The sequence below is a fragment of the Idiotropiscis lumnitzeri genome, chromosome 16 (genome assembly GCF_059441095.1).
Source record: "Idiotropiscis lumnitzeri isolate Australia: NSW breed Sydney's pygmy pipehorse chromosome 16, RoL_Ilum_1.0, whole genome shotgun sequence".
In the NCBI taxonomy this organism is placed as follows: domain Eukaryota; kingdom Metazoa; phylum Chordata; class Actinopteri; order Syngnathiformes; family Syngnathidae; genus Idiotropiscis; species Idiotropiscis lumnitzeri.
The window spans coordinates 550,001-560,000 of NC_142406.1; the positions used below are offsets into that span (position 1 = coordinate 550,001).

At 58.5% G+C, this 10,000-nt stretch overlaps 1 non-coding gene across 1 annotated transcript in view; it reads right to left on the reverse strand.

Moving 5' to 3' along the window:
* Positions 1 to 141, reverse strand: part of LOC148320789 (18S ribosomal RNA) — a 1,933-nt gene extending 1,792 nt beyond the window's left edge. Inside the window, exon 1 of the ribosomal RNA XR_015839496.1 lies at positions 1 to 141. This exon is cut by the window's left edge and continues 1,792 nt beyond it. This is a non-coding gene — a ribosomal RNA (18S ribosomal RNA).
* Between the last annotated feature and the right edge of the window lie 9,859 nt (positions 142 to 10,000).

The window sequence follows — 10,000 nt, forward strand, 5'->3', positions numbered from 1 at the left end:
AGTAACGGTGGAGCGATCAAAGGAACCATAACTGATTTAATGAGCCATTCGCAGTTTCACTGTATCGGAACCGTGTGTACTTAGACTTGCATGGCTTAATCTTTGAGACAAGCATATGCTACTGGCAGGATCAACCAGGTAGCCCTCGCGTCCGGCGGTCTGTGTTTCTTGCATTGGAACCGGAGCTGAGCGGGGAGCCGGGCGCGGGGACCGGGCGGCGCCCGCGGGAGACGGCCTCCCGCGGGGTTACCCCCGGCGGCACCCCAGCCTCCCTCGTTGTTTTTTCTCTCTCATTTTTTTCGGACGTGGGCTACCGAAATTTCCGTTACCGATTCAGCCCCCGTGCGCGGTGAGGAAGTCGGCTGGGCCTCGGTATGTACTCGGTCCGTAGAGGCCGCGTTACCGCGTGGCGGTCAGTCGCGGGAGGGAGCCGGAGCCGCCCGCACGCCCGCGACCGCAACACGCACTCGGAGGCGGCGTCTTCTGACAGACGCCGGTAGGGTTTGAGAAACATGCTTTTTCGGAAAGGACCGCTCGGCTGACGCGGGCCTGGGCTCCCGCACCCCTCTCGTGGCGGGGCACCCGCGAGCGCGGCGGAACTCCCGTGTAGGACATCTCTGGGCCCGTGTGGCCGACGGGCACGCGACAGGGTCGTCTCGGTCTCGCGACGAAAGCGGTTTCGCGCTGGTTGGTGCGCTAGAGGTCGATCCGCAGGCCGAAGGAACCGTCCACCCGAACACCCCGGCGCGAGGCCGGGGCCGGCAGGGGCCCTCCGATGGCGGGTCATGCTTGCCAATCGGTCAGTGGTTGGTGTGGTGCAGTATATGTCAGGGTGTGGGTGCGAGATGGGCCGGGAGGACCGCTCCTCCTGCGTCGGACCCCGAGTCATAGGAAGTGCCGTTTTGTCACAACCCCAGGGGTGGGGTGGGTAACGGTAGGGAAGTGCCGGCCAACGCGCAGAGGTCGACCCGCAGGCCGAAGGAACCGTCCACCCGAACACCCCGGCGCGAGGCCGGGGCCGGCAGGGGCCCTCCGATGGCGGGTCATGATTGCCAATCGGTCAGTGTTTATGTGTGTGCTGCGGTGCCGGCCAACGCGCAGAGGTCGACCCGCAGGCCGAAGGAACCGTCCACCCGAACACCCCGGCGCGAGGCCGGGGCCGGCAGGGGCCCTCCGATGGCGGGTCATGATTGCCAATCGGTCAGTGTTTATGTGTGTGCTGCGGTGCCGGCCAACGCGCAGAGGTCGACCCGCAGGCCGAAGGAACCGTCCACCCGAACACCCCGGCGCGAGGCCGGGGCCGGCAGGGGCCCTCCGATGGCGGGTCATGATTGCCAATCGGTCAGTGGTTGTGTGTGTGCTGCGGTGCCGGCCAACGCTCAGAGGTCGACCCGCAGGCCGAAGGAACCGTCCACCCGAACACCCCGGCGCGAGGCCGGGGCCGGCAGGGGCCCTCCGATGGCGGGTCATGATTGCCAATCGGTCAGTGGTTATGTGTGTGCTGCGGTGCTGCGGTGCCGGCCAACGCTCAGAGGTCGACCCGCAGGCCGAAGGAACCGTCCACCCGAACACCCCGGCGCGAGGCCGGGGCCGGCAGGGGCCCTCCGATGGCGGGTCATGATTGCCAATCGGTCAGTGGTTGTGTGTGTTGCGGTGGGGCCGGGAGGACCGCTCCTCCTGCGTCGGTCCCCGGGTCATGGGAAGTGCCGTGTGGCGGTGGTGGGGCCGGGAGGACCGCTCCTCCTGCGTCGGACCCGAGTCATGGGAAGTGCCGTGTGGCGGGGCCGGGAGGACCGCTCCTCCTGCGTCGGACCCGAGTCATAGGAAGTGCCGTGTGGCGGGGCCGGGAGGACCGCTCCTCCTGCGTCGGACCCGAGTCATAGGAAGTGCCGTGTGGCGGGGCCGGGAGGACCGCTCCTCCTGCGTCGGACCCGAGTCATAGGAAGTGCCGTGTTGCGCTGGTGGGGCCGTGCCCGCCAACAGCCTTCAGTGGTCGGATACCACGTTTGCAAGCTCCCCGCTGGAATGGGGACTTAGAAGAAATGAGGGGAAAATTCCCCCGGAGCTCCGTGCCTGAGGGCGGGCTGTGAGCCGCGCCGCGTCCGCCAACAGCCTTCCATGGTCGGACACCATTGTTCGCAAGTTGCCCGCTGGAATGGGCACATAGAAGAAATTTCGAGGATAACATCCACCAGAGCGCCAGGGCGGCCGTTATTGCAGTATGCGTCCGCCTGGCAGCTCTCTTCCGCGGGAACCATTGGGCAATTTCTTTCACGGAGGTGGACATAGAAGAATTTTTGTTTCTAAAAACGTGGTTCCTAAAAATGTGCCCCAGGTGTTTTGGAAAACCCGGGTAAACCTGGGAAGTAGGCAAATGACCCTCTGACTAGGGGTAAAAACGTTTGCCTACTGCAGCGCCCCTAATGCAATTCGGCGGAACTGCAACGCCCCTGGTCGCCTAAACGCTACCCCTGGTCGCCTAAACCTCACCCCTGGTCGCCTAAACCTCACCCCTGGTCGCCTAAAAGTCACCCCTGGTCGCCTAAATTGTCAACCCCTGGTCACCTAAATTGTCAACCCCTGGTCGCCTAAAGGGGACTTAGAAGAAATGAGGGGGCAAATTCCCCCGGAGCTCCGTGCCTGAGGGCGGGCTGTGAGCCGCGCCGCGTCCGCCAACAGCCTTCAGTGGTCGGATACAATGTTTGAAAGGTCCCCGCTGGAAAGGGGACTTAGAAGAAATGAGGCAAATTTCCCCGGAGCTCCGTGCCTGAGTGCGGGCTGTGAGCCGCGCCGCGCCCGCCAACAGCCTTCAGTGGTCGGATACAATGTTTGAAAGTTCCCCGCTGGAAAGGGGACTTAGAAGAAATTTGTGAAAATTCACCCGGAGCTCCGTGCCCGAGGGCCGGCTATGAGCCGCGCCGTGCCCGCCAACAGCCTTCCACGGTCGGATACAATGTTTCAAAGTTCCCCGCTGGAAAGGGGACTTAGAAGAAATTTGTGAAAATTCACCCGGAGCTCCGTGCCCGAGGGCCGGCTATGAGCCGCGCCGTGCCCGCCAACAGCCTTCCACGGTCGGATACAATGTTTCAAAGTTCCCCGCTGGAAAGGGGACTTAGAAGAAATGAGGCAAATTTCCCCGGAGCTCCGTGCCTGAGGGCGGGCTGTGAGCCGCGCCGCGCCCGCCAACAGCCTTCAGTGGTCGGATACAATGTTTGAAAGTTCCCCGCTGGAAAGGGGACTTAGAAGAAATGAGGCAAATTTCCCCGGAGCTCCGTGCCTGAGGGCGGGCTGTGAGCCGCGCCGCGTCCGCCAACAGCCTTCAGTGGTCGGATACAATGTTTGAAAGGTCCCCGCTGGAAAGGGGACTTAGAAGAAATGAGGCAAATTTCCCCGGAGCTCCGTGCCTGAGGGCGGGCTGTGAGCCGCGCCGCGTCCGCCAACAGCCTTCAGTGGTCGGATACAATGTTTGAAAGGTCCCCGCTGGAAAGGGGACTTAGAAGAAATGAGGCAAATTTCCCCGGAGCTCCGTGCCTGAGGGCGGGCTGTGAGCCGCGCCGCGCCCGCCAACAGCCTTCAGTGGTCGGATACAATGTTTGAAAGTTCCCCGCTGGAAAGGGGACTTAGAAGAAATGAGGCAAATTTCCCCGGAGCTCCGTGCCTGAGTGCGGGCTGTGAGCCGCGCCGCGTCCGCCAACAGCCTTCCTTTGGTCGGATACAATGTTTGAAAGGTCCCCGCTGGAAAGGGGACTTAGAAGAATTGAGTAAAATTCACCCGGAGCTCCGTGCCCGAGGGCCGGCTATGAGCCGCGCCGTGCCCGCCAACAGCCTTCCACGGTCGGATACAATGTTTCAAAGTTCCCCGCTGGAAAGGGGACTTAGAAGAATTGAGTAAAATTCACCCGGAGCTCCGTGCCTGAGGGCCGGCTATGAGCCGCGCCGTGCCCGCCAACAGCCTTCCACGGTCGGATACAATGTTTCAAAGTTCCCCGCTGGAAAGGGGACTTAGAAGAAATTTGTGGAAATTCACCCGGAGCTCCGTGCCCGAGGGCCGGCTATGAGCCGCGCCGTGCCCGCCAACAGCCTTCCACGGTCGGATACAATGTTTCAAAGTTCCCCGCTGGAAAGGGGACTTAGAAGAAATTTGTGAAAATTCACCCGGAGCTCCGTGCCCGAGGGCCGGCTATGAGCCGCGCCGTGCCCGCCAACAGCCTTCCACGGTCGGATACAATGTTTCAAAGTTCCCCGCTGGAAAGGGGACTTAGAAGATATTTGTAAAATTCACCCGGAGCTCCGTGCCCGAGGGCCGGCTATGAGCCGCGCCGCGCCCGCCAACAGCCTTCCTTTGGTCGGATACAATGTTTCAAAGTTCCCCGCTGGAAAGGGGACTTAGAAGAAATTTGTAAAATTCACCCGGAGCTCCGTGCCCGAGGGCCGGCTATGAGCCGCGCCGTGCCCGCCAACAGCCTTCCACGGTCGGATACAATGTTTCAAAGTTCCCCGCTGGAAAGGGGACTTAGAAGAAATTTGTGAAAATTCACCCGGAGCTCCGTGCCTGAGGGCCGGCTATGAGCCGCGCCGTGCCCGCCAACAGCCTTCCACGGTCGGATACAATGTTTCAAAGTTCCCCGCTGGAAAGGGGACTTAGAAGAAATTTGTGAAAATTCACCCGGAGCTCCGTGCCCGAGGGCCGGCTATGAGCCGCGCCGTGCCCGCCAACAGCCTTCCACGGTCGGATACAATGTTTCAAAGTTCCCCGCTGGAAAGGGGACTTAGAAGAAATTTGTGAAAATTCACCCGGAGCTCCGTGCCCGAGGGCCGGCTATGAGCCGCGCCGTGCCCGCCAACAGCCTTCCACGGTCGGATACAATGTTTCAAAGTTCCCCGCTGGAAAGGGGACTTAGAAGAAATTTGTGAAAATTCACCCGGAGCTCCGTGCCCGAGGGCCGGCTATGAGCCGCGCCGTGCCCGCCAACAGCCTTCCACGGTCGGATACAATGTTTCAAAGTTCCCCGCTGGAAAGGGGACTTAGAAGAAATTTGTGGAAATTCACCCGGAGCTCCGTGCCTGAGGGCCGGCTATGAGCCGCGCCGTGCCCGCCAACAGCCTTCCACGGTCGGATACAATGTTTCAAAGTTCCCCGCTGGAAAGGGGACTTAGAAGAAATTTGTGAAAATTCACCCGGAGCTCCGTTCCTGAGGGCCGGCTATGAGCCGCGCCGTGCCCGCCAACAGCCTTCCACGGTCGGATACAATGTTTCAAAGTTCCCCGCTGGAAAGGGGACTTAGAAGAAATTTGTGAAAATTCACCCGGAGCTCCGTGCCTGAGGGCCGGCTATGAGCCGCGCCGTGCCCGCCAACAGCCTTCCACGGTCGGATACAATGTTTCAAAGTTCCCCGCTGGAAAGGGGACTTAGAAGAAATTAGGCAACTTTCCCCGGAGCTCCATGCCTGAGTGCGGGCTGTTTGCCGCGCCGTGCCCGCCAACAGCCTTCAGTGGTCGGATACAATGTTTCAAAGTTCCCCGCTGGAAAGGGGACTTAGAAGAAATTATGAATATTTTTGTTTCTAAAAACGTGATCCCTGAAAATGTGCCCCAGGTGTTTTGGAAAACCCGGGTAAACCTGGGAAGTAGGCAAATGACCCTCTGACTAGGGGGGAAGAACGTTTGCCTACTGCAGCGCCCCTAATGCAATTCGGCGGAACTGCAACGCCCCTGGTCGCCTAAACGCTACCCCTGGTCGCCTAAAAGCTACCCCTGGTCGCCTAAAAGCTACCCCTGGTCGCCTAAACGCTACCCCTGGTCGCCTAAACGCTACCCCTGGTCACCTAAACGCTACCCCTGGTCGCCTAAACGCTTCCCCTGGTCACCTAAACGCTACCCCTGGTCGCCTAAACGCTACCCCTGGTCGCCTAAACGCTTCCCCTGGTCACCTAAACGCTACCCCTGGTCGCCTAAACGCTTCCCCTGGTCACCTAAACGCTACCCCTGGTCGCCTAAACGCTACCCCTGGTCGCCTAACTGACCCCTCGTGTGTGGGGATCAACGTTTGCCTACTAGGGCGTCCTCCGGCGGCCTCTCGGCAGTACTGCAGGCCCATTTTAGCCGAGCCCATTGAAATGAATGGGGGAATTTTATACGTTTTTGCCTTTTTTTCCCCCCCTCGTTCTTTTTGTATTTATTCATTTATTTCAACTTTTACCGACTCAACCGCCCTCCGGCGTGCCCTCGGCGGTCCCGCAAGCCCAATTCGGCCGAGCCCATTGAAATGAATGGGGGAATTTTATACGTTTTTGCCTTTTTTTCCCCCCCTCGTTCTTTTTGTATTTATTCATTTATTTCAACTTTTACCGACTCAACCGCCCTCCGGCGTGCCCTCGGCGGTCCCGCAAGCCCAATTCGGCCGAGCCCATTGAAATGAATGGGGGAATTTTATACGTTTTTGCCTTTTTTTCCCCCCCTCGTTCTTTTTGTATTTATTCATTTATTTCAACTTTTACCGACTCAACCGCCCTCCGGCGTGCCCTCGGCGGTCCCGCAAGCCCAATTCGGCCGAGCCCATTGAAATGAATGGGGGAATTTTATACGTTTTTGCCTTTTCCCCCCCCCCTCGTTCTTTTTGTATTTATTCATTTATTTCAACTTTTACCGACTCAACCGCCCTCCGGCGTGCCCTCGGCGGTCCCGCAAGCCCAATTCGGCCGAGCCCATTGAAATGAATGGGGGAATTTTATACGTTTTTGCCTTTTTTTTCCCCCCCCTCGTCCTTTTTGTATTTATTCATTTATTTCAACTTTTACCGACTCAACCGCCCTCCGGCGTGCCCTCGGCGGTCCCGCAAGCCCAATTCGGCCGAGCCCATTGAAATGAATGGGGGAATTTTATACGTTTTTGCCTTTTTTTTCCCCCCCTCGTTCTTTTTGTATTTATTCATTTATTTCAACTTTTACCGACTCAACCGCCCTCCGGCGTGCCCTCGGCGGTCCCGCAAGCCCAATTCGGCCGAGCCCATTGAAATGAATGGGGGAATTTTATACGTTTTTGCCTTTTTTTTTCCCCCCCTCGTCCTTTTTGTATTTATTCATTTATTTCAACTTTTACCGACTCAACCGCCCTCCGGCGTGCCCTCGGCGGTCCCGCAAGCCCAATTCGGCCGAGCCCATTGAAATGAATGGGGGAATTTTATACGTTTTTGCCTTTTCCCCCCCCCCTCGTTCTTTTTGTATTTATTCATTTATTTCAACTTTTACCGACTCAACCGCCCTCCGGCGTGCCCTCGGCGGTCCCGCAAGCCCAATTCGGCCGAGCCCATTGAAATGAATGGGGGAATTTTATACGTTTTTGCCTTTTTTTTCCCCCCCCTCGTCCTTTTTGTATTTATTCATTTATTTCAACTTTTACCGACTCAACCGCCCTCCGGCGTGCCCTCGGCGGTCCCGCAAGCCCAATTCGGCCGAGCCCATTGAAATGAATGGGGGAATTTTATACGTTTTTGCCTTTTTTTTCCCCCCCTCGTTCTTTTTGTATTTATTCATTTATTTCAACTTTTACCGACTCAACCGCCCTCCGGCGTGCCCTCGGCGGTCCCGCAAGCCCAATTCGGCCGAGCCCATTGAAATGAATGGGGGAATTTTATACGTTTTTGCCTTTTTTTTTCCCCCCCTCGTCCTTTTTGTATTTATTCATTTATTTCAACTTTTACCGACTCAACCGCCCTCCGGCGTGCCCTCGGCGGTCCCGCAAGCCCAATTCGGCCGAGCCCATTGAAATGAATGGGGGAATTTTATACGTTTTTGCCTTATTTCCCCCCCCCTCGTCCTTTTTGTATTTATTCATTTATTTCAACTTTTACCGACTCAACCGCCCTCCGGCGTGCCCTCGGCGGTCCCGCAAGCCCAATTCGGCCGAGCCCATTGAAATGAATGGGGGAATTTTATACGTTTTTGCCTTTTTTTTCCCCCCCCTCGTCCTTTTTGTATTTATTCATTTATTTCAACTTTTACCGACTCAACCGCCCTCCGGCGTGCCCTCGGCGGTCCCGCAAGCCCAATTCGGCCGAGCCCATTGAAATGAATGGGGGAATTTTATACGTTTTTGCCTTTTTTTTCCCCCCCTCGTTCTTTTTGTATTTATTCATTTATTTCAACTTTTACCGACTCAACCGCCCTCCGGCGTGCCCTCGGCGGTCCCGCAAGCCCAATTCGGCCGAGCCCATTGAAATGAATGGGGGAATTTTATACGTTTTTGCCTTTTTTTTTCCCCCCTCGTCCTTTTTGTATTTATTTACTTATTTCAACCTTTACCGACTTAGGGGCCGCTTTGCACCGCCTGTGCCCGGGGAAGGTGCTCCTATTCGGGCCAAGTGTGACACACGCCCGCCCTCCTCCTCCGGAGCTTCCATTAGGGTAGACTTAGGGGCCGCTTGGCACCGCCTGTGCCCGGGGAAGGTGCTCATATTCGGCTTCACTGTCAGGCAGCATGCACTCCTCCTCCGGAGCTTCCATTTGGGCAAACTTAGGGGCCGCTTGGCACCGCCCGTGCCCGGGGAAGGTGCTCCTATTCGGGCCAAGTGTGACACACGCCCGCACTCCTCCTCCGGAGCTTCCATTTGGGCAAACTTAGGGGCCGCTTGGCACCGCCTGTGCCCGGGGAAGGTGCTCATATTCGGCTTCACTGTCACACAGCATGCACTCCTCCTCCGGAGCTTCCATAAGGGCAAACTTAGGGGCCGCTTGGCACCGCCTGTGCCCGGGGAAGGTGCTCATATTCGGCTTCACTGTCACACAGCGTGCACTCCTCCTCCGGAGCTTCCATTTGGGCAAACTTAGGGGCCGCTTGGCACCGTCTGTGCCCGGGGAAGGTGCTCATATTCGGGCCAAGTGTGACACACGCCCGCACTCCTCCTCCGGAGCTTCCATAAGGGCAAACTTAGGGGCCGCTTGGCACCGCCTGTGCCCGGGGAAGGTGCTCATATTCGGCTTCACTGTCACACAGCGTGCACTCCTCCTCCGGAGCTTCCATTTGGGCAAACTTAGGGGCCGCTTGGCACCGTCTGTGCCCGGGGAAGGTGCTCATATTCGGGCCAAGTGTGACACACGCCCGCACTCCTCCTCCGGAGCTTCCATAAGGGCAAACTTAGGGGCCGCTTGGCACCGCCTGTGCCCGGGGAAGGTGCTCATATTCGGCTTCACTGTCAGGCAGCATGCACTCCTCCTCCGGAGCTTCCATTTGGGCAAACTTAGGGGCCGCTTGGCACCGTCTGTGCCCGGGGAAGGTGCTCCTATTCGGCTTCACTGTCATGCAGCATGCACTCCTCCTCCGGAGCTTCCATTTGGGCAAACTTAGGGGCCGCTTGGCACCGCCTGTGCCCGGGGAAGGTGCTCCTATTCGGGCCATGTGTGACACACGCCCGCACTCCTCCTCCGGAGCTTCCATGAGGGTAGACTTAGGGGCCGCTTGGCACCGCCTGTGCCCGGGGAAGGTGCTCATATTCGGCTTCACTGTCAGGCAGCATGCACTCCTCCTCCGGAGCTTCCATTTGGGCAAACTTAGGGGCCGCTTGGCACCGTATGTGCCCGGGGAAGGTGCTCCTATTCGGCTTCACTGTCATGCAGCATGCACTCCTCCACCGGAGCTTCCATTTGGGCAAACTTAGGGGCCGCTTGGCACCGCCTGTGCCCGGGGAAGGTGCTCCTATTCGGGCCAAGTGTGACACACGCCCGCACTCCTCCTCCGGAGCTTCCATTTGGGCAAACTTAGGGGACGCTTGGCACCGCCCGTGCCCGGGGAAGGTGCTCATATTCGGGCTAAGTGTGACAGACGCCGGCCTATTACCCCCGGAGCGATGGAGCTGGGGGCGCTCGCTCCCCGCCCGTGCCCGGGGAAGGTGCTCCTCTCCGGCCTAAGTGTGGCAGACGCCGGCCTATTACCCCCAGAGCGATGGAGCTGGGGGGCGCTCGCTCCCCGCCCGTGCCCGGGGAAGGTGCTCCTCTCCGGGCTAAGT